The sequence below is a fragment of the Alligator mississippiensis genome, chromosome 5 (genome assembly GCF_030867095.1).
Source record: "Alligator mississippiensis isolate rAllMis1 chromosome 5, rAllMis1, whole genome shotgun sequence".
Taxonomy (NCBI): domain Eukaryota; kingdom Metazoa; phylum Chordata; order Crocodylia; family Alligatoridae; genus Alligator; species Alligator mississippiensis.
This window is the reverse complement of record NC_081828.1, coordinates 14,181,184-14,208,478: the sequence shown is the minus strand read 5'-3', so window position 1 is coordinate 14,208,478 and position 27,295 is coordinate 14,181,184. Positions and strand designations below refer to the sequence as shown.

General features: G+C 43.1%; 1 pseudogene; it reads left to right on the top strand.

The window, feature by feature from the left end:
* The window catches only part of LOC102567110 (FRAS1-related extracellular matrix protein 1-like), a 131,505-nt pseudogene that overhangs the window by 10,947 nt on the left and 93,263 nt on the right, over positions 1-27,295 (top strand).

The window sequence follows — 27,295 nt, the reverse complement described above, 5'->3', positions numbered from 1 at the left end:
CAGGTCTGATGGAGTTATGCTGAAAGGCCTCTCTCCTGCTGGTAGCTGCTTGTGGAAGTCTTCCATAATGGGCACACAAACTGGACATGCAAAAATAGGACACTCTGGCTCTATTCACTTTATAGTAATGTCCCTGTGACTTCTAGGAGATCACGTGTGGGACACACCAACAAGACCAATTGCAAGCTATATTTCTGCCTATAGCACCCTGTATACTGAGCCCCATTCCTGTAGTAGGCCCCACTTTAGATCTGGGATCAAGGAAGTGTGATACCACATGGGGGCAGATCCAGGGGGGTGCACTGAAGCATCTTTACCCCCCTTTTATTTCTGATCCCCGAAGTTTAAAACCAACTGTCTGGTACTGGCAGCAGCATTTCCTTTTGGGCAGTAGTGAGAGCATCGATTGAATTCACAGCTCATTTACCTAATTCTTTCTGAACTCTTCATTCCAGAGGTGATAATGACCCCCTCTCCTTTTTAATGGCCTTGATGTTCCACTAATCAAGCTAGCCTTTTTTCTGCAATTGGCTGTTTGTTAGCTGCTCCTGGTAGCTCCTACTCCACAGCCCAGCAGACTATTTTTAACTATTTCCAGTGAAGTTATATTGCTTCAATCTTAAACTGAATAGTATAGCCCTAGGCCACTAGCACATTAGTAAAGCTTTTTCCTTGGAGAAGAATATATACTGTTTAAATAGGATGATGCATCACACCATCTGCACCTCCCCTTTTCAAAATAATGGATCTGCCTGTGATACCATGTAACCATGTTCTTTCTCTCCTCCCATGTCTTTTAATTCCCTTCATGTATGTAGTAATGAAACATTTTGAGCCACGTTATTGATATTATAATTGATTATGATAATAATCACTAGTGTTATTACTATTCAGAATTTCCAAAGCCCCAGTTCCATTCAGAGTCAACACTTGGGTGCCTAATTTCCTTAGTTCCCTTTTGAAAATCCCAATGATTATTATTATTTAAAAGCAACACCCCATAATCTCACTTTACATAAGAGTTGCAGAAGGCCACTTTGCGTATGTAAGCATGCTTGGACAGCTTCAATTACATATGGTCTATAGATCTGGTGTGTTCTGTTACAATTAAAATATGGTCCTTTTAACTCTTTCTTTTCCTTTTTAAATGTGAATTGTAGAGGTCACCTACCAGAATAATTTAAAGTTGGGATAAATACTTTTATGGTGCCATGGGATGAAACTCACTCCTGTGCAGAGAGTCAGCACAAGGCCTATGTATCCCTTAAGCTTTCACAAAGGTGAATTTCACCATCTAAAAATACTGGTAGGAGGCAAAGATCATATTATTGAAACCACAGGCATCACCTAGTGTCCTCAAAAAAACAGCTCCCCTAGGAAACGGACAATGACTTTCTTGTTCTTAAATTGCTTTGCTGTTAAAACAAGACCTGGAAATTCAGGTTCATGCTGATCTCCTGAGGCTTTATTTTGATGCAATCAACCTAGGTTTTTCTGGCATGCAACTTTCTCAAACAGCACGCACAGTGCCAGAGTATCTGGAGTAAAAAAAAACTTTTAAAATTTTAAATGTTTGCACATTTGAGATGGATATAAGGTCTCATTGTCCAAAAAAACACTGAATTTATGCCTGCAATGTTAATCATCATAAGGGGACGCTAGAGCAATGAGCAGTTTACATATGCTATTATTCTAAAAGGTGTTGAAAAGGTATCAGGGAGTTCAGGAATGGCGATCATGAGTAGGAGTTCTGGGTTTAGGTTCAGCTCTGCGACTGAATGTCCATCTGAACTTAGGTAGGTCTGTTAACTTCTTTGATTTTCTTTATTTGACTACAAAATTGTGCATTTATCTGGCTCAGGTTTCTGAACCTTAATTCCTGATTTCAGAAAGAATCCCAGAATAGCATAAATGTATAGGGGCAGATCTTAAAGTAAATAGATGTTGTTTCACTGAAATCATAGGGAAGGTGCAGAATGATCATAGTGATATACACCAGCTGAGAATTTGGCCTGTAATGCAAGTTTAAAGTATTTGTTTTAATACTGGTTCCATGAGGCAGTCAACACTCTTAATCCCTAGTGATTGTTTCTATTTACATTACAGACTTTGCTGGAAGCACAGTTGCATAATGATTTCATTTCATGATCACCTCATAAATGGCCTTGAGAAAGTTCATTTCTTCATATTGTGCATAACCTAATATGATAAATACCTTGCACTTGCACTTAGGTTTACTGAACTGGAGACCATCATCAACGCTCTTGTTCTTCAGGTAGAGAGCAGAAGTCTGAAGTTGAGTATTACTCAATTTGGACAAAGGTCTCTGAAAGTTCCTGAATTTCTTGGTATCTCTAATGCAGTGGACAGAAATGTCTTGACTGTCAAATACAATATGGATGGGCTTTGTGCCACATGCACTGTGAGGATCATGTCTTCTGAGATGCAGCTTCCTGCTTTTGGCCAGATAGTAGCAGTGGATCCTGAAATCCATAGGTGGGGAGATGTACCTGAGTTTCTGAAAAGCACCATAATAAAGAAAGGAGATGAATTTTAAAACAGCAGATATATGTGCAATACTCTTGGGGGGAGCTTCTTTTTATTTAAAGTTCTGTCTAGAATACAGCACGTAAGTTAATAGTTTATATAAGTGCTTTGCAAGTGGTTATAGGTTTGCCTTGGGTTCCCATCCAACTTTGCTATGTATTTTCCAGATTTCTTCACACACAAAGAAAACAGTAAATCCGTAGGGCAAAGCTGATATAAAGGGGACTTTGGGCTGTGAAACAAGTATTGAATTCTCTTCAGACAAAAGAATCTTGCTAGCGTTCCAAGTAGCTTTATTCACATGAGAATTGATTAAGAACAGAATGTTTTTAGAGGAATTTCTTGTCCTGAATATGTGTGTAAACACACACACACACACACACACACACACACACACACACACACACACACATATGTATTTGAAAAAGCTAGACAAACTGTATGCCTCTTGTTTATAGAAGACTATCAGGGGAAGTAAAAATAATTTTTTTTCCCTTTTCCTTCACTCTCCAAGCTGGTGAGCTGCTCTTAATTCTTCCTACAAAAATGCACAGCAGTGATCTAAAGGACAAAAATAACAGGATCCGCAGCATGCAGAAAAAAGCTTTTCAGTCGAATGAAGAATTTCTTCATGAAGTACTGGAGGATTCTGTATTTGTTTCTATAGTCATGCTAGAGCTTGAGTTTTAAAAAAAAGTCAATCGGCCCCAATAAAAATTGTATATCAAAAATGTTCTGAACAGTCGTTTACATAATGCACAGCTTTCTCCACCACCAAACAGAAGTGACAGTGATGCAACATGGAATATAATTTGACCTGGAAGTAACATCCCCATAGTGCCCAAACTACATGTCTTGTAAAAAACTGAAGCAGTTTTCCAAATTGAAATATTAGCTGTGAATAGCTACTAAAAAATCCATATTTTCATATGCTCTTCTGCTTATGTCACAGTAGGATCTTGATAACACACTTGAAGTCTGAATTCCACTGTGCATGGTATTTTCCAAACATAGGCACTAGGGCTGTGTGAAGCTTCGGTCCCTGATTCAATTAGGCAGAGATTCAGCCTGATTCCGTGGCCAAATCTCTGAATCCGAATCGAATCAGTGGACCCTTTAATCTCTCTGAATCGAATTGGAACCCTCTGAATCAATTTGGAAAGATTCAGATGTAGACATAGCTTTAAATGTTTTTTCTACATACCTCAAGGTACCAGGCGGCTTGTGAATGCTGTGATGCTGGGGTGGATGGAGCATCCCACAGGAGTGCAGGAGGGTCCCCAGTGCGCTTGGCAGCAGAGCTGGAAGTGGACCAGAAGCACCTCCAGTCCATTTCCAGGTCTGCCAGGGAGTGCACAGGAGCTACCCCCCCAGCTCGGCAACTGGTGCCTCCTGGGTCTGGGGGGACACTGGTGTCCCCCTGAGGCCAATTGCTGAGCCAGGAGGGTGCAGGGGGCCCCCCCAGTTCACTTCCCGGTAGACCTGGAAGTGGACCAGAAGTACTTCCAGTCCACTTCCGGGTTTGCCAACGAGCATGTGGAGGGCCACCCTGCACTCCTGTGGGATGTTCCATCTGCCCCAGCATCGCAGCGATCACAAGCCGTGCCTGCTTCCGCAAGGTATGTAGAAAAAACTTTTAAAGCTGTGTTGATGTTCGAATTGCTGATTCTCTGAATCAGCATTGAATCTTGAGATTTGGATTCGGCCGAATCGAATCAGGGACAGTGATCCAAATCAACCAATCGAATCACTGTCCCCGATTCCGGCCGAATCCAAATCCGAATCAAATATGGCCTGCTTCGCACACCCCTAATAGGCACCAGTACTTAAATAACATAATTGTCCATTTCAAAGATTTTATTTGAATTCATGATTTCTTTTAAAAGAAGGAACAAAGTTCCTTTGATTAAAAAATGGTCAGGAAATATGATTTTTTTGTGAAATGTTTCTTTTAGCTGGACCACACAAACTACCTTGTCCTAGCAACAATGCTTGCCATTTGGGGTCACAAGAAATACACATGCTAAAGATCAACTGTGAAGATTTCCTGGAGATGAGACTCTGATACCAACACAGCCCCTCCCTGTCACCGGATATAGATTACATTCCCATCCAGGTGGAAATTGGAGACAAAATGATCCGATTTCAAGTACAGGTTAGAGCAGATGGGTGTTTTGAGAATCTACCCAATTGCCTTTTTGCAAACGCAGGACATTTCTGCCAACCATAACGTCTGTGCACTGTGGAGCTGTTGTTTCTGCAAGCATTGCTGGATGGGAGCTGGAGTGTCATGTGCTACAGGCTTCCCCACATTGGCCTTTACCTTGAAGTTGTAGAGTCTTAATCCTTGGAAGTCTTCAGGAGCAGGTTAGACAGACACTTGGCTGGGATGACAGTCAGCGATGAGCCTAAGCAGGGGGTTGGACTAGATATCTTTGTGAGGTTCCTTTCAGTCCTATGATCATGTGCACAATTTCTGATATTTGTCTGCTTTGTGTTTGCAAAACATATATAACATTTCAGAAATATTTTTTAATGTTTAGGGATTTAAAAAAAATACAATATACACATACAATCATAAAAACATGTATATCAACTGTATTGTTTGTGAAATTTCAGTTTTACATAAGCAGTAAAATGACAAAGAAGAAAAAGGGGGAAGGAACCGGTAGGGATAAAAGAAGAAAAGAGAAGTATTCAATGAGCAACAATTTAGATACCAAAATATTCCAAGAATACCTTCCCAATTGCACAAAACTTTTTGAAGCCACTAAGACTGCTAAACATGACTCTTTCCATAGAGGCCAGCTAAGCCATCTCATTGTACCAGATTTTGCCTTTTGGAGATGTCCTCCTTTTCCCTTCAGTAATATAATCCAAGATAACCAGTGTAGGAGTGAAGGATTCAGTTTGAATTCCTTGGGGATGTATCCAAGAATACACACAGTTGCCAAAGGTATCATTGCTATATTCAAAACCATGTCAACTCTACTTTTCATTTTCTAGTTTTTATTTTTCCAGAAAAAATTAATAGGGTATGACCAGAATGTGTGATCAAACATTACCTGCAATTCATCACAGCTCCAAAATGCATCTACTGGCAGTATATTTAATATTTTAAGTTTAGAGGGAGCCCAGTGCAGATGACAAATCATCTTTTGGTGTATAAGATGAAGTCTAAGATCAATTGTCAGTGTTCAAATATTGTGAATTGCTGATTACCACTAGGATTCTGTCATCTAGGTACCTAGGTCTCCATTCCATTTTAGCCTTAAATAGTCTGTATTCAGTCTATTATGTAACATTATGTATACATTGCAGACATTTTTTCAGCCAAACTTTTTACAAACTGGATGTTTGTGAACTTTGCATAAGCTGGAGGAGAAGCTGAGGAGGAAGTCTTGACCACCCAAATCCAATGTTATATAGAGGAATGAGCACAGGCTGAGGGGCTGATACAGTGGGCTTGCCTGACATGGCTAATAAAGCCAAATGGCCCATTATTGACAGGATTGCTTTTCTTCTCCATGGCAATGTGTGTACCACCTTTTGGTAATTTCTTTGAGTAATGGTTGCTCAAGAGGTCAGTGTGGAAATCTAGGCCTTGTTTGATATCTGCCCACTGTTATTGATGGCAAAATGTTCACTGACTTCAAGAGGGGCAGGATTGTACCCTTGTCTTGTTATTAATAGTCTTCCCAATGTTCACCGTGACATAAGCCTTCTCTTCTGGAGAAGATGATTGAAAAAAATGGAGATTGAGCCAACTGGAGCTATCTTGAACCCTGTCCATCTTGCTTCAGACCTATATCTGATGACAATAAGGGAAGCGTCACCAGGCTTTTATTCTTTGTCTTCGGGTAACAGAGAAACCTCATTGAAGAGCAGGGTTTCCTCGTGCTATACATGTGTAATAAGATTCAGTCCCTCCTTCAAATCTAAATGGGTATATGTGGGGGACTGGATGGGAGAGAGAAGAGACACAGGAAGAGAAGTGACTTGTCTAGGTTTACACAAGTTGTCATCAGGGCCAGGTACAGGCATTACACTTTTACCAGTAGAAGTGGTCAGAATCTGGTCTATGTCTGTAAGTGAACAGAAGTTCAGCACACAGACTTGTTTAAAACGGCAGAACCCGGTTGCCAAAGGGTGAATGCGTGTGCTGTTTGCTACTGATCTAAACTACGTTGCTTACAGAAAACCATGTATCCTAGATCGATTCCTCCTAGTGTTTTAAATGTCTGTACTTAGCCCAAGAGATCTTCAACAAAAGGAGCCATTCCAACAACTTGAAGCAAAGTTCAAGGAGTAACGATCACATGTGTGTTAATTTTTAAATTTTCTCATGGGGTGGAAACATTGATAACAGGCACCTAAAAATTACTAGCAATATATACATTTCTGGGTATTTCTATACCTCTTCTTGCTGAAGTGATTGCAAGGGGATTAACTGGGCTTTCTTGTTTGTATTCAGAACATGTTTGGATTCCTGTGACGATAAGGGGAGCCATTCCAACTTCACAACTCCATGCTGCATTTATGTCCATGTTCATCTTGGAGATTGATCAGTTTTATTCTTACCCCACTTACAACAGCAGTTATAGATTCTGAAGATGACGAAACGCCAAAGAATAGATTAGCATTCAGCATTACTAAGCCTCCGCTGGAAGGATACATTACCCATCTGGAGGACCACACCAAAGCCATTACATCATTCAGTTGGCAGGATTTATTTGATATGTAGGTCATCTATCAGTCACCCAATGTGTCTTATTCTGAGAGACAGAACTATGAGGTGAGTTGTGGAGCACCAGTGCCTTCAGTCAGAATTATCATACCTGCAGCAACACACAGCTCGCCGCTTAGGGCGTGCTGCATTAATCATTCATGGGGTGTTTGTTTTGCTTATTTTGCAAGGTTGAATTCCAAGCAGTTGATAGTATCTTCAAGAGCAGTTCTCCTACCATGGTCTATTTTTCAATAAGAAGCACTGAAACTAATGCTCCTAGGGTTGCATGGAACGTGGGTAAGGAAAATTTTATCCAAACATATATACATGTAAGAGTTCATTATGTTTTTGAGTGCATTGCAAAGAATCTCTGTTTTGTAGGCATATCTGGCATTTTGGGATTAGTATTATGGTCCTGTAGGTTCCTTAGTGGTGCCTGTGGATTGACTGACACTTCTAGCTCCATTTTTATCATCTTCCTTTCACCTACCTTCTTTAAAATTAGAACCAAATATTTTGATGTCTCTCTTTAAAAGGGTACAGTATTCTTGCATTTGGTTTTATTCTATGACACAAACTGAGCTGAGCAATTCAATAATAATAAATATCCAAAATAGCCCTTCTAAATTGGTGGAGATACATCACTGTAAGGGAGAAGAGGATTTGGTTTGATTTATTTGCTTTAGAAATAGACAATCTTAGAGTTATTAATGGACAAGCATAAAAATGCATATGGGTGAAAGTAAGCACTTAGTTCTGCACTTTTCCTTTAAGAAAGCTTCCTTTATAGAATTTCAGGGGTTAAGGGATGAGAAACATATCACATCTCTGTTTTTACTTGAAGCCCATCTTCTCAGGTTAGATGCCCTGTTGAAGTTAAATTTCCAATAATGGTCTAGATCAGGGGTTGTCAACCAGGGGTATGCATACACCTGGGGGTATTTTGAAAGGTCCCAGGGGGTATGCAGGCAAGGATGGAACGCTGCCACCCCTCACTGCTGCCTCACAGGAGCAGGGCCAGGGTGGGGCGAGAGCAGAGCCGCACAGATGCCATGCTGCTGCCGCTCTACCACTCGCCATACCCCCCCACTCACTCTGAGTCCGGCTGCTTGCCACCCCCTCCCTCCCCCACACCATGTCTGGCTGCTTGCCACCCTTCCCCCCGTCCTCGGGTTACACTTATTAAAAAGGGGGCCACCAGGGGCACACTTATTAAAAAACATTGAAAACTCCTGGTCTAGATCCTTAAAGGTGTGTCAAGTACCTAAGTCTTAAATGGGAGTTAGACACTGAATAATTTTTAAGGTTTGGGCCTTATTACTGGAGCACCAAAATCTCATACATCCTGCAAAAATAATATTACTTTCTTCAGAAGATCTCTGTGTTACTTAGTGAATTTTACCCTGAAGGCAAGCAGTCTTCCTCCTTGTCTAATACAATTTAAAGGCTCCAGAGTCATGGCTCAATAGAGAACTAGTTTCTCACAGTCCAAGCATATTTCAGACTGTGCTAAGTTTCTGTTTGTTTAACATTATGAAGTTTTGCAAACCACTGTTTTTCCTGGTGATAGCAGAATTCTAGTGAATATTACACTGACAAAGTTTCCAACAGAAATAATACATTTCACAGAATTTGCTTGATCATGAATATTAAAAAAGAAAAATCCAAATGTAAATAAAATTATTTAAATAGAATTTAGGTATAAAATATGCTTTTTGTAATACAAAGTTGAAAATCTCATGAGTGGAGCTTTTTTTGCAAGGTTTTCAATACCTACATTTTTTTCTTACTCAAACATTTCTTAAAAATAACCTTTCTAATACTATTACCTTAATCCTGAATCCTGCCCTAATCAGATTTAGGAAGTTAAGCAATACACAGATTTTTTTTAAATGTACTGAAACTTCTGATTTCCATGGCTTGGTTTGACTGAGCAAAGGTCTGGACTGGATATGTGCTGTTGTTGTTATTGGGGTTTTTCTTCCTCTTTTTTTTTTAATTTTAATTTACATTGATATTCCTATTACAAAAGGCAAATCTAGCCCTCTATTTCTGTTCTGGAGTGAACCTGAACCTTGTGGCTAGGGACAGAAGTTACATACAAACCAGTATAAGTGATCACAAACTGGTTCAAATCTGTAATTTGATAGGGCTAGGTACAGACAGTCAAAAAGCCCAAGGCTGAATCAATTCAGTCTTTGCAGGTTAGTCTAAAATGCACAGATTAAATTGAAACAGAAGTGAACAGACATTTTACCTTTAATACTGGTAATGCAGCCACATGCCTACAGTGGCTCAGGCCAGAAGCTGGGGAGGGAGAGAGGGGGAGCATTAGAACACAGCTCTCTTGCTGTGTGTTCACTTCCTCTTCCTGTTGCCCCTGAGGTCTCTGGGATTTTCAGTCCAGACTCCCAGCAGCAGGACTCTGAAGGGTTGCTCATCACTTCCTCTGCCTGCTTCCAGATGCCTCTGGGATTTGTAGTCCACAGTTTCAGCCAGCAGTAAGTTTGAATGGGGGAAGAGGTGTTTAACCCCCCTCCCAGGCCCCAGATGGGGTTTGACTGAGGGGGGGAATCCCCCACTGTAGACTGGGCACCATCCCCAGCTGGGCTTGCCCATCCTCTGGCCCTGATCCCCTTGTCAGCCAGCCCTCACTGCTCCAGCTGGGGGGGCAGGGGTCAGCCCTGCTCTCTGGAGCAGACAGCCCATGGCCCACAGCTCACAGCCCAGCCTAGGATGCTGGGATTCTGAGGGACTGTGATTTAACTGGGGTGCTGGGGGACTGTGATTGAACCAGGAAGGGGTGTGGGATAGACGTTTCATAAACTGGTTTGACCCAAATCAGTTAAGTCTGATACTACATTGAACCAGGCCCAGAAGTTCAGTGTACATAAGCTGCTTTCAAAATAGTTGAAACCAGTTTAAGGTAAACATAGATGTATGTAGTATCAGACTTTACTGATTTAGGTTAAATTGATTTATTGAATGTCTGTCCCATATCCCCTCCAGATTCAAATTAACTTAGTTCTCCAGCATCCCAGGATGATTTGCACCTCCCCCGCAATGCCCCACCCCCCTCTTTGCAGGGTGGGCAGGCTAGCCTTGACCCAAGCTGTCTGCTCTAACCAAGCAGGGAGGCATGTTCTAGCATGCCCCACCCCCCAACTTCTGGCCTGGGCCACTGCAGGCATGTGGCTGCATTTCCATAATCAAAAGTGAATGTGTGTTCACTTGCTTATCAGTTCAATCTATGCAGTGTAGACTAATCTGCAAAGATTGAATTTGGTTTTTTTGACTGTCTGTACCTAGACTAAGTGTATATGATGTGTACCCAAGAGACAGGGTAGACAGGGGAACTCATGCAGGTTTATGTACTCCCTTTGCTCTGCTCTGTGACTTTGGGAAATATTTCCTTACTTTCTCTGAAATCTCATGGAATCCCTCTGCATCCAGCCCACCCACTTAAATCTGGTGCACATGGGAATTTTTATTTCATAGTCTATGGCTGTACTGTCTTCTGCATAATATTTTCAGTCATCCAAATCTCTACAGTCTATCTGTAATTGTTACATGTGTACATATATATTATAGGGCTTGACTTGTTGGAAGGACAGTCACATGCAATTACCTGGGACGCCCTCCAGATTGTAGACAATGGTAATCTTGATGCAGTTCAGCTGGTGGTGGTGGAAGGTCCACAGCATGGATGGATCACAGTTCAAGGTACGCTCTATCAGAGAAGCACTAAACTAAGGAATGAGTGCAAAGCTATGCCTGGTGTCTACAAACTTGATGCTCAACTGCTCTGTCTCCAGAACTCCTCTACTCCAACTATCTTCTTGGGCCCAAATTAATATTTTGATTGTTTTCCCAATATTTTGAATAAAATAATGAAAACTTGAAATGATAAGAACCTTGTGGATTCAAGCCTTTTCCATTATTGTAGTGGGTATGTGCGGATTTCAGGGTTCCTAAGCTTTATGACAGCACAATGTATCCCTGTACTTTAGCTCCTGTTTGACTACGTTGAAGTCAATGAAAAGGCTCCTGTTGACTTAAACAGGCTTTGGATCAAGCCCTTACCCACTGAACAGATTTTGTGTTATGTCAATGTGAACATGAACATTTTATTGGTAATTTTCCTGTTGATAGAAACAGTATCATGTGCTAACCTTTTTGTCCTGCATTATGTAACAGGAGGCAAAGGATTTAGGTTTATAGTTAAAGATATCTAAGATGGAGTTGCCCATTAGCAGCATGATGATAATGACACAACCAAAGACTATGTTGTCTTCAGAATCTTTGATGGAAGGCACAGCATGAGACATAAGTTCCCCATTAATATCCTTCCTAAAGATGACAGGCCACCAATCCTGGTGAATAACATCCTCTTTGAGCTAGACGAAGGAGAGAGAGTCCTCATAGAAAAGCACATGCTCATGTCTTCTGATTTTGACCCAAGCGATGATTATATTCTCTACAAAATAACCAAGCCACCAAGTGCTGGCAAGATTGTCAAGAAATATCTTCCAGATGGACCAGGTAGAATACTTATGGTGCCCTAAAGGAATTACCAACTGATGTTATTTAGCAATTGGATTAATGGTAAACTTTTTAGGACAGGCAGGTCTTTAATATAAAGACCAGCTAAAAATGCATGGCAGTAATAAACTCTAAAGCTAGTATGCTACTCTGGAGTGGGGTTAGCAGTTGATGGAGGGAGAAAAAGGCAGTGTTTTTTTCTGAAAACTATTTTTGCTCTGTTGTATTTTCAAGGTATTCCTGTATTGAGCTTCTTGCAAAGGGATCTTTTTTATGGCCTTATATACTACCACCATCTGGGAGGGGAGATTTTTCAGGATTCATTTGAGTTTATTTTATCCGACAGCCAAAAACCTCCAAATCTTTCAGATATTCAAGTAAGTTGACTGGTTCTTTGTCTGTGACATAGCATGTTGCAGGGGGAAGGACAAGGTAGAAACCATATTGATGATGGGACTCCTATAGTAAATATTTTGCATCAAGATAACAATACATTTCATGGGCCTGACTCCTCACCTTGCTTTTCTCTTATACTAATGTTTTCCATATTTGTACCAGAATTAAAAATAGAGTAGAAACAGAAGCAGAGGAATGGCTACTGGGTTGTTTTCTCTGCCTCTGGACAGATTACACAGATAAATTAATAGAAGATCAAGGAACCGAACAGCATAAAATCAAAGACTTGTCCATTCGTGACACATTTTATCTGTTGCAGCAGAGCAGAATTCTTACCAGTCGCGGATCAGTTTTCATGATCTCCAGTCCCAAAACTCTCCAACTTTTTCTGTAGACTGTGATGATTCACATTGTGCCAGTGAAAGACCAATTGCCTGAGGAAGTTCCCGGGACTACAAGACAACTTGTTGTCAAAGAAATAGAGATTGCACACGTCACAAAGAAGTATCTTCGTTTTATAGATGCTGAATCTCCTGACAATCAGCTCATATTCATAGTCACTAAATCATGTTTCTCTCCTACTTCTCCTGGGTATGTATGAAACTGTTGGGCTACCTTTGTATTTATAAGCCCATAGAGAGAAGATCTATCTTCTCTGTTCCCCTCTTGCAGAAATTATGACTTGGGGAAGCTAATTTTCACAGACAACCTGAAAAGCTTTAAAAAAGATCCTGCTATCCCTGCACTGACATCTTTCACTCAGGTAAACAAATAGATTATTTTATATTGTTCGCAATTACAGTCAGCTATTTTTTCCCCTAAACCTCCACTTTTATGAACAGATAGTGAGAGAAAAGTTAGATCAAGTGAGCCCTTACAGTAATGTTAAAAGACAAATTGCCCCAAATAAAAGTGCACATAGGTTGAAATTCTTCAAACCAGTTTAAGACCTATTATAGGTGAATTTTAAAATGTGCATATGCATTATGTTGGCACTGCAAAGGGGAGAATGAAGGTGGGTATGCTACTGTTAGTGTTTGCACCAACCCTGGCATTTGCTTGGGTGATTTTTGGCCTTGTACTGAGGTCAGTTCACTGCAGGTGTTCAATGTGGAGGAGGTTTTAAAAACAACCTTTTCTCCAGGTCAAATTTTGAGGGTATCATAGGCTTTAGGGGGAGATTTTTTCAGAGAAATAAATGAGAAGTTAAGCACCCAAGTCCTGTGCATTACCAGCATGACTTTCACACTTAGTTGTCCTGTTCTGTAATGTGTGTGTGTGTCAGGGGGGCTGTTTTGTTTTTTTGGTTAACCCCTGGAGCAAAAATCACTGTTTTCAGTTGAGTTATATCAAGGATGAACTGGGTCTGATGTAAATTTGGTTAATCCAAGTCATTTGCTCCTTGATAATCCTTGTCCTTGCGTTTCAAAAACATGCAAACCCTCTGCCGTGCTTCTGTGCAAACATCAAGAGATAACTGCTGAATGAACTGCTTTGCTTTCATTCACACTGATCACATGAAAAGAAGGCATGTTATGATTGATATGCCAAAAGAATTGAGTGCTACACTTTGAATGATGCTTTTATTGCAGAACAGAAAATTAAATCTGTGAGGTCTGTGTGATGCCGTCACTTCTCTTTCCTACCAGCATGCCGTAACACATTTGAAGGTTGCATACATGCCCCCACAGAGAGAGAGAGACCCTGACCCACTGTTTGTACAGCTTGAGTTTTCTGTTGGTGACCAGCGGGGAGGTGTGGTGGCTGGACTCAACTTTAACATCACAGTGATGCCTGTGGATGATGAAGCACCAGAGGTATTTATCAACCAGCCTAATTATCTGCCGACATAATGCCTTCTTAATGACTTTCAGCCATAGTATCTGAGAGTAAACAGGAGTGTTGAGGGATTGAATCAATGGCAAAGGGGCTAGTTGGTTCCAATGAATTCACTTGAAGTGTGTGCTTTTTTGCCTGAGCTGTTTGCAGCACTGTACTTAGGCTCCTGGTGGCCCCGGGCAAACTTCTAGGATTGGGCCCCCCTTCGTCAGAGATGATGATTATTATAATACTAATAATAAACAGATAACAGAAAAAAAAAAACCATTTTGGACCCCTTTTCTGTCTGGGCCCCGGTTCACCCATGCTTGTGTCCAGCCCTGGCTGTTTGGTTTAGTCAACCCATTAATTCTTTAGTTTTTATGATATAATATAGCCCCTTTCCCTGGTTGCTGCATCGGGTTTTAAGATCCTTGCAGCATTCAGGTGGAGAAAGGTCATTAGTAGTAGGCCAAGAAGTCCAATACTGTGACATAATGGTTTCCAAACTACTCTAATTTCCCTCACTGCCTTTTTAAAGCCCTCTGCACTCTGCATGGCTTCTAATTTCTACCTGACTTAAAAAGAACAGCAGTTCTCCATCAAAGGGAGAGGTGTTTGGCTCTCTGCATTGGGCTTGTTCTGCATGACTGTTCTTCAGCCAAAGATGGGAACCAGCAAGTTCTACCTCTCATGCCCTTCAGTTAACAGTTGACCAAACTGGCTTGTCTCTCCTTAATTCAGAACTACAACTTCTGTATTTATAGGCAATATGCTAGGCAATGAAAGAATGGGGTGTGAATATATGACTGTCTGGCAAAGCACTGGTCTGGTACTATTTGGCAAGTAATCATGCCGAACTCTGAGCACATGGCTTATCCAGTGTGCTCATTCTTCTGAACTAGTTAAAAATGTATACTACTGAATTGTTCATTGTATATGTTTCAGCTTTTTATTTGTGGTATTTTTGTATATAGTTTTGGGAAAACAGCTTAGTAAATAAGTTTACTTTCAGAACTGCTTGCATAGGGGCAAACTTTATGCAAGTATTAGAAAACTTTTTTGTGGAAAGTAAATTGAATTAGGTACTTGACACCTACATCTCAGACTTATGCTCTCTAGTCCAGTGTCTGAATTCTGACTTGAGATCTGCTTGTACAGGAGAGCTGAAACTCAGAACATAGTTACAATGAACAGCATGTGAATAAGCGGTGGACAAAGAATTTTGAACAAATGAAAAAAATGATATGGCAAATAATGAATGATTTAAGAAAATTGATCTGCCCACACATTCGTTATGAATAGAAAGAAGCAAAATTCATTGATTTATTTTTTTTCAGGCAGTTTTAATAACTAGCAAGATTTCTCAGATTTGGGTTAGAAAATGATCACTGATACCATTCCCAGAATAACAGTAACGGCTTTATAAGAAGAAAATAACATTGGGGTTAAATAAGCACATTAAATGTTCTTGTTTTTACTTCCGGCCTCTATCCGCTTCTTTAAAACTGACATAATTCATCTAATGTGCATTTGTGCTTGGAGCCACACTCTGATCTTTTTCTTGCTCAGAGTCCCACTTTATCTCACTGTGCCCTTCTGACTACTAGCCCTGTGAATTCTTTAGAGTAATAAGTAAACTCATTTCCAGTGATCCATAAGCCTCAAAAACCACCGCACTGGAAGAAAAAGTTTTGTGTCAATTAGAAAAAGCTCTTTGCTGGAGTACTGGGGGACAACTTTTAGCAGCTTAAGTTATGACTCAAAGATCCCGGACAAAAGCAGGTCATGTTTCCATCGTTTCTTTGTCTACATTCAAACAAGGGGGCAAGCTGTCTTCCTCTGAGGAGGAAAGGTACCTTTCTACATAAGCTTCTTCATGTCACAATGGGTAGTCTATAACTTTCTAAAGACCCCATACCATCCCTGTGTCTGTTACTAGATGCCAATATAGGGATATAGAGGCAGCAAACCTTTCCCGGGCAGGCAGATTAGGACGGCTTTTCATTCTACTTGCAGTTAGAGGCTGAGCGAGAGGTGATCTAAACAGCACTTTACATTATCCATCTCCACTTTTACTCAATGAAACAGACTGTATTTTATAAGCACCACGATGGAAAAGGATATGTTGCTAAATTGGTTTTCTACCTGCTGTTTGATTCATGACCGCAGGTCAGAAATGTTATGGCTCACCTGCTAGGACTAACTACCTTTAATCAAATTTTAGTCCTACTGAGTGGACTCTACATCCTTTTCAGCACAAGCTTTTCATCAGAGGTCTGGAGATAATGGTTATTCATGCCAGCTAGGTTTTGGCAATGCTTTAAGCTCCAAAACAGGGACTCTTGGAACACTTGGATCCTACTGACCTGAATTTCAAGCCTTTAAATCCTTCCCAAGGAACAGAGTCAGTAATGTCATTATCTGAGAGCATTCGTTCCTGATCCAGGTGGTCTTTCTGGGGCTCTTTTTCTGTTTGCTGTGCTGAGAGGGGGCAACTTTCCGGGGGAAGGCTTTGTCTCCTTTGTATTTTTATTCTGCAGGGTGGTTGTTATTTAGCTGAGGATTTGGTGGTTAGTTACCATGACAGATCCATATGGAGAGCGGAGGGTAGTACTTGGGTAATTTCAGCTCCAAAAATACAGGCTGCTGCCAATGAGTGTGAGGAGAGCTCCTTCAGCTGACAGTAATATCAAGGCCCTCTTATCTTTTGTGGACCAGGCATGCAGGCAACATCACCCGTATTCAGATATGCACCAAGCTAGTACTTGACAGTACCTTTAATGGGTGTGTAGGTGATTCCTGTAGGTGATTTTTTTTTTTTTTTTGCATTGTTTGATTCTAGGTTTGTATGTGGAGGCTTCTCTTATGTTTTCAGACCCTCCTGCCTACAGTGGAACAAGACCCCCTGCCTAATACTCCTGGGAGGCCGTGAAAATTTACTTAGTAGGCTTTGGCAGCACAGGGGGGAAGACTGTATGCATTATGTAGGTTCCAGAAGCAGTGTGCCAAGCTATATAAGCTCACCTGCAGATATGTACGCTTGCCCCTTGTGTCAAACTGAGCTGAATTATTTTGCAGTGTAAAAAAGGATGAGTTGGATGTGCTGCTTCTCAGATCTCTTTACAATAAAAGGAAGTGCATTAGGTTTTTATCTTTCAGTATCCCCTACTGAGAGGATATTACTTAGTGTCCTTTTAGGTAAATGGTCACTAATTTGTTTTTTCATAGATTCACAGATGTTAGGGTCAGAAGGGACGTCAGCAGATCGAGTCCAACCCCCTGCCCTGAGCAGAAAAGAGCATTGGGGTCAGATGACCCTAGCCAAGTACATGTCTAGCCTCCTCTTAAAGACCCCCAAAGTAGGGGAGAGCACCACCTCCCTGGGAAGCCCATTCCAGATTTTGGCAACCCTCACTGTAAAGAAGTTTTTCCTGATGTCTAACTTAAATCTGCTCTCCATCAGTTTATGGCTGTTGTTCCTAGTTACTCCAAGGGGTGCCCTGGTAAACAGAGTATCTCCTATTTTTTGCTGCTCCCCCCCACCCCGTCACCCCTGATAAATTTGTAGGCAGCCACAAGATCACCTCTCAGCCTTCTATTGTGGATGCTGAAGAGATTAAGGTCCCTCAGTCTCTCCTTGTAGGGCTTTGCCTGCAATCCCCTAACCATATGACTGGCCTCCTCTGAACCCTCTCGAGGTTGTTCACATCCCTCTTGAAGTGTGGCACCCAAAACTGTATACAATACTCCAACTGTGGCCTGACCAATGTCGACTAGAGGAGAAGTATCACCTCCCTGAACCTGTTTGTCATGTACCTGCTAATATATGATAAAGTGTGATTAGATTTTACTGATCACTTCATCACATTGACAACTCATGTTCATCTTGGTGTCAGCAATGACTCCATGATCCCTTTCCGCTGCTGTGCTGCAGAGAAGGGTGCAGCACGTTGCACTTGTCCTTGTTGAACTGCATCCAATTCTGTTACACCCACATTTCCAACCCATCCAGATCCACCTGGATTCATTCCCTACCCTCTAGTGTGTTAACTTTGCCCCGTATTTTGGTATCATCAGTGAATTTGGACAGAGTGCTTTCCACGCCCTCATCCTAGTCACTGATGAAGACATTGAACAGCACAGGTCCAGGACCAAGCCCTGTGGGACTCCAATGCCCACACCTTTCCAGGTCGATACCAACCCGTCCACCACCACTCTCTGGGTGTGACCCCTAAGCCAATTTGCCACCCATCTGACTGTGTAATCACCTACATCACAGCTTCTCAGTTTATCTGTGAGAATAGGATGAGCTACTGTATTGAAGGCTTTCTTAAAATCCAAGTAGATGCATCTAAACATTTTGTGATCTGGTCATAAAAAGAAACAAGGTTATTCAGGCAGGATCTACCTCCTATGACTCAGTGCTGGTTGCCCTTCAGCATTGTTTTTCCCACACGACTTCCACAAAAGTGATCCTTAATAATTTTTCAAAGGTTTTCCTGAGGATAGAAGTGAGACTATAGTTGCCCAGATCCTCCTTCCTCCTATTCTGGAAAATAGGGACCACACTGGTCCTTTTCCAGTCCTCTGGGACCTGACCTGAGCACCAGGAGTGCTCAAACAGCCATGCCAGTGGCTCTGCTATGACACCAGCCAATTCCTTCAGTACCCTTGGATGAAGATCATCTGGGCCTGCTGATTTAGACATAGATTTTATAGACATTAGAGCTGGAAGGGACCTTGGAAGATCATCGAATCCAGCCCCCTGCCCCAGGGGCAGGTAGTCAGCTGGGGTCATAGGATCCCAGCAAGATAAGCATCCAAATTTCTCTTGAAGGCATTCAATGTGGGTGCTTGAACCACCTCCGATGGCAGACCATTCCAGACCTTGGGGGCTCAGACAGTAAAGAAATTCTTCCTTATGTCCAGCCTGAAACAGTCTTGCGGTAGTTTATAACCGTTTGACCTTGTCATTCCTTGGGGTGCTCTGGTGAACAATCATTCCCCCAGATCCTGGTGGACACCCCTGATAAACTTATAGGTGGCCACCAGATTGCTCCTGAGCCTGTGCTTTTCCAGGCTAAAGAGCCCCAGGGCTCTCAGCCTGTCATCGTAAGGTCTGTTTTTCTGACCTCTGATCATGCACGTGGCTCTTCTCCGGAATCTCTCAAGCTTCTCCATATCCTTTTTGAATTTTGGAGCCCCAAACTGGACGCGATGCTCCAGCAGCAGCCTTACCAAGGCCGAGTACAGGGGGAGAATGATGTTCCAGGATTTGCTTGAGAAGCACCTATGGATGTAAGCCAGTGTTTTGCTCGCTTTACTAGCCGCAGCATCGCATTGAAGGCTCATGTTCATCTTGTGGCCAATGATGACCCCCCAAGTCTCTTTCATCCATAGTGCTAGCCAGCATAGCACTGCCTAGCCTAAAAGATGCTGCAGGTTTTTCCTCCCATGGTGGAGAACCTTGCATTTTTCAGTGTTGAACACCATCAGGTTCTCGTCCGCCCATTTGCTGAGCCTTTCAAGGTCAGCCTGGATTGCCGTCCTGTCCTCAGGTGTGGATGCTTTACCCCAGAGTTTGGTATTGTTGGTGAACTTGGCCAGTCCACTTCTGACTCCAATGTCCACATCATTAATGAAGATGTTGAATAATATGGGTCCAAGAACAGAGCCTTGGGGGACCCCACTGGTCACAGGGCACCACGATGATTGACTTCCATCAACCACCACCCTCTGGGTCTGACCACAGACCCAATTCCCCAGCCAGCAGATCGTGGTGGACCCCAGGCCACAGTTGGCCATTTTTACCAAGAGGTGATCATGGGATACCAGATCGAAGGCTTTTTTAAAGTCAAGATATATGACATCAATTTCTTCTCCTTTGTCCAGGTGATAGGTCACCTGGTCAAAGAAGGAAATGAGATTGGTCAAGCAAGACCTACCCGCAACAAACCCATGCTGGGTATCCCTCAGGATGTTGCTGTCGGCCAGTCCATTAAGAATGGCTTCTAATAATCTTTTCTAAGACCTTCGCCGGGATAGAGGTCAGGCTGATGGGCCTGTACTTTGCTGAATCCACTTTCCTCCCTTTCTTGAAGATAAGCACCACATTGGCCTTCTTCCAATTTTCGGACACTTCACCAGAGTGCCAGGAGCTCTCGAAGATCCATGCCAGGGGCTGGGCTATGATGCTAGCCAGCTCCTTGAGTACCCTGGGGTGTAGATTGTCAGGGCCGGCTGACTTGAAGGTGTCCAGCCTATCAAGGTGTTCCTTCATGAGGTCAGCACTGATGGAGGGCAGGGAGTCTCCCTCACCCTGCCTGGCATCGCTGTCCCGCAAGGAGCATGGGCGTCCCGTGAGACTGATAAAAGACCGACGCAAAGTACCCATTTAATAGGTTGGCTTTTTCCTGAGCGTCAGTTGTCAGTTGTTCCATCTGGTTTAGCAGGGGTCCAATGTTGCCCTTGCTTTTCCTCTGGTGCCCCACATATCTGAAAAAGGACTTCTGATTGTCCTTGATACTTGTAGGTAGTTAGAGTTCAGTCGCAGCCTTGGCTTTCCTGGTTCACTCTCTGCAGGACCGGACCAGTGAGGAATATTCCTCCTTGGAGGTGGATCCCGTCCTCCATCCTTTGTAGGCCTTTCTTTTTAGCCACAGGAGGTCTGCTAGTTCTCTGGAGAGCCAGGGGGGCTGCTGTGCCCTTCTGCTGCCTTTCCTCCAAGACGGGATAGACTTTGCTTGTCCATCGAGGATTGCTCCTTTGAGGAGCAACCACTCTTCCTGAACTCCCCTCCCCTTGGGGTCATGATCCCTTAGGGCCTCACTGACAAGCCTCCTGAGCTTTTCAAAGTCAGTTTTCCTAAAGTCAAGGACTTCTGTATTGCTGACTGACTTGCCAGCTTTACGGCAGATGGTGAAAGTGATCAGCTTATGGTCACTGTAACCCAACTTCCCTTCAATCATTACATCACTGATTAGGTCGTCCCCAGTTGCCAGTACCAGGTCAAGCAGCACTTTACCTCTCATTGGCCCGTAGACTTCTTGAGTCAGATAGAGGTCATCCACGCACAAGAGGAAGCTTTGCGACCACTCGGATTTAGCCAAGCGCTCTTCCCACAAGATGTCTGGGTAGTTGAAGTCTACACTGGGAGTGTGCAGCCTCAGCCAATTCCCTGGTGAACTCTTGGTCAAGCTCTTGACTTTGGGTGGGAGGTCTGTAGTAGACTCCCACCATTGAGTCCCCTGTGCCATGTTCCCCATGGATTTTAACCCAGAGGATCTCCAGTTGTCCACCCTGGTTGCCAATATTGGCTTGCAGGGATGCGTAGCTCTCCTTCATATAGAGAGCTACACCCCCGCCCCTTTTGTCCACTTGATCCCTCCTGTACAGGGTATAGCCATCTATACCTGTGGTTCAGTCATGGGTGGAGTCCCACCAGGTCTCTGTTATCCCTATGACATCATAATTATTTGTGTTAAGCAGGAGGACAAATTCCCCAAGCTTATTCCCCAGGCTCCTAGTATTCGTGTACAGGCAGGCAAGTGTCCCCTTGGGGGCCACAGATTGATCCAGGGCTGGGGCAGGGTTGGGATCCCTTAAATGCCTTGACCTGCTGGCTTTGCAAGGGTTGCTCAGCGGGCCAGCACTGGCAGTAGTCCCCCCATCCCCTGGCGGGCTTAGTTTAAAGCCCGATGGAGCAGGTCAGCCAGTTTGGTTGAGAAGAGCCTCCTTCCTTGTGGAGAGAGGTGGAGGCCATCTCTTCCCAGCAGCTTGCTGCCTCTCTCACCAAAGAGCAGATTGTGGTCATGGAAGCCAAGTGCATCACTAACTCACCTCGAGCTAGGAGCAAGGTGTTCCGCTTGTGGAAAAGACACTTAAGAGGGGACTTGATAGTAATCTTCAAATACTTCAAGGGCTGCCATAAAGAGGAGAAGAAGCACCTTTTCTCTCTTGCTGCAGAGAGTAGGACATGGACCAATGGCTTGACGTTGCAACAAAATTTAGATGGGATATTTGGAAAAACGTCTTCATTGTTAGAACAGTGAAGCAGTGGAGTAGGCTGCCTAGGGAAGTTGTGGACTCTCCATCACGGGAGGTGTTCAAGAGGATGATCTCGGTGTAACTATGCCAATGTTCTACCGGGGGATTGCCCATGCTTCTGGGCCTTGCAGGTTGCTCCTAACCCCACTTTCTGCTGTGTGTCAGGGTGTTTTTAAGCCTTCTTCAGAGACATTGGATGTTGGCTACAGCCAAGGCTGGGATTTTTGACTGGGATGTGCCAATGGTCCTGTTAAAATCAAACCTGGAGGTTCCTGACTTGACCCAACACACAGGGTCAGACCAATCACCATATTTGGGGTCAGGAAGGCATTTTACCCTATGGTCAGGTTGGTATGGACCATGGGGATTTTTGCTTTCCTCTGTAGCAGAGGGCATGGCCCTCTACCCAGGATGTCTTCAGGATATATTGACAACATTTCATAGAAGCAGGATGTTAGCTGCTGTGACTCCCCTGCTTTACTTCTGGCAGGTTAGGGTGTAAGGTCTGTGTTGTGCCAGGATTGATGATAGTCTTATGTAGAGTTTAGATTATGGATTGCATAGGATGATTGGTTAGGGATGATTCTCCCTCAGACAGGGGGTAGGACTAGATGATCTGTGGAGGTCCCTTCCAGCCCTGTTTCTCTGTGATTCTATGAACTACCATCTTCCTTTTGACCTCTTAATAATGCTTATTAAGGCTGGATTCTCAGTGAGCGTAAATCAGTGTAGCCCCATTAATTGTGTTGATTTGTGCTAAATCTGAATATGGACCAATATGCTAAAATCAAATGGGAGCAACCCACATAATCAAATTTGCAAGATGTGGGCATAGCTGGACCTTCGTCCTTTCCCCTTCCCCCACCCCAGCTACTATTTATAGGTTTCTAATTTCCACTAGATAATGAATATCACTTTTCATTATAATTATGTTAAAGGTAACAACATGATGATTCAGAAACCCTTGAAGATATAGTCATATTTTCAGCAACAGATGGATTTAACACTGCAGATGGAGTGTTAAGAGTGCAGGTAATAACAAACTCAGCAATGTACTGTACTGAAATATAATTGGAAAGTATTAATCACATATTGGTTACTTCAGCTTCACTAAGTAGATTTTTAATTTTCATCAATCTTTTTACCCGATTCCCGGAAAGATTTCTATTTAGACAGAGTCCAACTCCTGGGTGAAATGACTGTAAGAAATTCCAGGTTATTAATGAGCAAGCTCTGATCCCACAAAAACTAATACACATGCTTAACTGCCTACATATGGGGCATGAGTACACATGCAATTAATGCAAAACAATAAACTCTGGTGCATAGCATGATGGAGTTTATTGCTTCCGAGTGCTGTGGTTACACATGTGCCTGGGACAGCAGCACGTTGAGCTGGGTTGAAGCAGCCCCAGCTCACAGGGAGACCAGGGAGTCAGCCTGCCAGCCCGGGACTGCTCTGACCTGGCTCAATGTGCTGTGGAGGGGCTGGCTGGGGCATGAGGGTGCTCCAGTGGGGCTAGCCAGCAGACAGCCCCCCACACGAAGCACCCTTATGCTCCAGCCAGCCAGGTCAGCATCTACACGTGCATTGCTGTGCATTAAAGATCTCCACCAGAAGATAGTATTTGTATTTTTATTAGTTTACTGTGGCCTAATAGGACCTCTTGTGTAGTCGTGGAGATTTTACTCTGGAGCTAATTAGGCAGCTCTCTGCAGTAAACATCTCATGTAGAGGTGCCCATGGAGTTGAAATTACTGAAGTTCAAAATTTGCTCCTGGGGCCTACAGTTCACCTACGTTCGGTCCTGGGAACCTACATATAGGTGGAAGTGGGAAGGGCATTTTAGTTTTCTCCTTTGCTCTTAATACTGGACCTTTTCAAAATATCGTGAATTGAAACTCACCTCTTTAAAACCACTATCAATATTCTCCTTAGCCTTGCTTAGATTGATTTCCCACAGGTAAATGTAGTTGCACTAGGCCCCAATTTTAGCACTTCAAAAAAAGTTAAGCGGTTGCTGCTTCCATGTTTTGGTTCTTGTTCTATAATATTCTTTGTAGTTTTGCAAAACACTATTTCACTTGTAAAGTTAGAAACTTCATAACTTTTGTTACATCACGTAACATGCCTTTGGGGATTAGTGCAGTGAACTTTAGTACTGAATCCTTAGCTGAGTTTGATTTGCTTGTGTGTGTGTACTTATGCATGTGTGTGCATGTATTTAAAATTTTGCCTTTTTAGCAGAAATTCAAAAGTTTAAACTTTTTTGTCCAAAACTTGGCTATTTTGAGCTGGATATGCTGCAGTAATACCGATTGGGATTTATAGTTCAGGTGCTTTCTACTCGCGTACTCCTTCAGGTGCCAGATTCCCTGGCCATGGTACACTGTAGCTAGAGGGTCCCACCATGGAGAGACTCCTTTACAAGAGGGGCAGTCACAGAAGCAGTTGGAAAACATACCATCAGAGTTCAAGATAAAACAACAACTCTGATGATGATGGAGTTAAATATTAGAAAGGCAGGAAAGAGTTAAGATTTAATATTAAGAAAGCAACCAATTTTTTTTCCTTCTCACTGAATTATCTTCCCCGTTCCTCACCATCTTCTCTAATAAAAGTCTGAAGAAGGAGTGGGAGGGAGAAAATAGGTCATAAAGCTACATCCAGGCTTCCATTTTAACTATGAAACATTAACAGCTCTACAATATGCAAAATAATCTTTGTAAAGTCCTCTGCTATATGTATTTGCTCTTTAGCAGGCTGATGGAAATGAACTATTTATATGATAGTTCATTAACATGTGTGTGTGTGTGTGTGAGTGTGTGTGTATGTGTATGTGTGTGTGTACTGTGTGTGTAATGTGTTTGTGTGTGTGTATTTCTCCCTGAAGTTACATTTTAGACTATATTTAAACACTTGATTTGCTCTGTAATCTGAAAAATGTTAACATAATTGGACTCTGGGAGGAGAATACCCAGAATTAGTTCAATCTTGTGCTGCCAGGAACAAATCCATCAGTACCACGAGTTTCCGGTAGATCCCTATTTCTATGAATAGCTGGCCATAAATAATCGGTACAGACAGCAACTGATAACTATCATGGATCAGGTATGAAATATGCTAAATGGAGATATCGGAGTGGCACCTGTTAAGATAATTTGTTTATTGCATGAGTTCCTAAAGAGTGGCGATGGGGGAAATAAACTTTTGTTAGAAAAAAAGAGCAACGCTGTTTTTTTTTGGTTTTGGCTTCTAATTATAAGTGAAGTGTTACTATCCCTTTCCTATTCTTTCAAGATCATACCACTTAATGATGAGCCCCCTGAGATATAGGCAGGTTTGAAGTCAAGACTGGAGTGCCCAGAGGGAGGAATTGTTGCTATCACCACGGAATACCTTTATGCTACAGATGTTGATAGCAATGACACTGAACTGACATACATGATTGCCTGTGCTCCAGCACATGGGGTGATTCAAAAGACTGGAGGCACAGTAGATGCATTCTTCCAACTCGATGTTATTCAGAGATAGGTCTTCTACATCCATTACAGTATTATGACAATTTTGATCTTTTATAGTTTTTTCAGTATGTCCCAGTCAGGACTTCCCTGATCATGCCCCATGCACCCATTCCTACTTCCTGGAAATACTCCAGTGAGGCCTCTCCAGAGTTGTCCCTAGAGCCCAAAGTCAATTCATCAATCTCTGGCATGCCCAAGGGAGGCCTTTAGAGACCATCTTAGAGCAACCTCACCAGTGGCTTTCTGGCTCTGGAGTGTGCGAGGGGGTGCAAGTGTGTGGAACATACTTGGGAACATCCCAGCTCGGGCACACTGACCTAGACACAGAGACGCTCCTCCCAACCCCACTCATGACTACAGTGGTGTAATGGTCATAAATGTGTACTGACACAATATTGTATCATTGGGGTGTGGGTGTTTTGGTGTCATTGCCTGAAACAGGCTGTCAAGTGTCTGCTAACATGGGTGATGGATTGTATTTCTGCCCAAACTGCTCGCTGTGCCACTTGCACTGAGTTACATGGATGGAGCAGGAGATCATGATAGTGGAAGCAGCTGCCTGATTCTAAATTGTTATTTCTTGGCCATTTTAAGTCAAACTGAAATTCGAATGTTGCATTTTCATAGATTCATAGATTCATAGATGTTAGGGTCGGAAGGGACCTCAATAGATCATCGAGTCCGACCCCCTGCATAAGCAGGAAAGAGTGCTGGGTCTACATGACCCCAGCTAGATACTCATCTAACCTCCTCTTGAAGACCCCCAGGGTAGGGGAGAGCACCACCTCCCTTGGGAGCCCGTTCCAGACCTTGGCCACTCGAACTGTGAAGAAGTTCTTCCTAATGTCCAATCTAAATCTGCTCTCTGCTAGCTTGTGGCCATTGTTTCTTGTAACCCCCGGGGGCGCCTTGGTGAATAAATCCTCACCAATTCCCTTCTGTGCCCCCGTGATGAACTTATAGGCAGCCACAAGGTCGCCTCTCAACCTTCTCTTGTGGAGGCTGAAAAGGTCCAGTTTCTCTAGTCTCTCCTCATAGGGCTTGGTCTGCAGGCCCTTGACCATACGAGTTGCCCTTCTCTGGACCCTGTCCAGGTTATCCGCATCCTTCTTGAAGTGTGGCACCCAGAATTGCACGCAGTACTCCAACTGCGGTCTGACCAGCGCTCGATAGAGGGGAAGTATCACCTCCTTGGACCTATTCGTCATGCATCTGCTGATGCACGATAAAGTGTCATTGGCTTTTCTGATGGCTTCGTCACGCTGCTGACTCATGTTCATCTTGGAGTCCACTAGGACTCCAAGATCCCTTTCCACCTCTGTGCCACCCAGCAGGTCATTCCCTAGGCTGTAGGTGTGCTGGACATTTTTCCTCCCTAGGTGCAGCACTTTGCATTTCTCCTTGTTGAACTGCATCCTGTTGTTTTCTGCCCACTTGTCCAACCTGTCCAGGTCTGCCTGCAGCTGTTCCCTGCCCTCCGGCATGTCCACTTCTCCCCATAGCTTTGTGTCATCTGCAAACTTGGACAGAGTACATTTGACTCCCTCGTCCAAGTCACTGATGAAGACATCAAAGAGTATTGGTCCAAGGACCGAGCCCTGCGGGACCCCACTGCCCACACCCTTCCAGGTCGAGACCGACCCATCCACCACGACTCTCTGAGCGCGACCCTCTAGCCAATTTGCCACC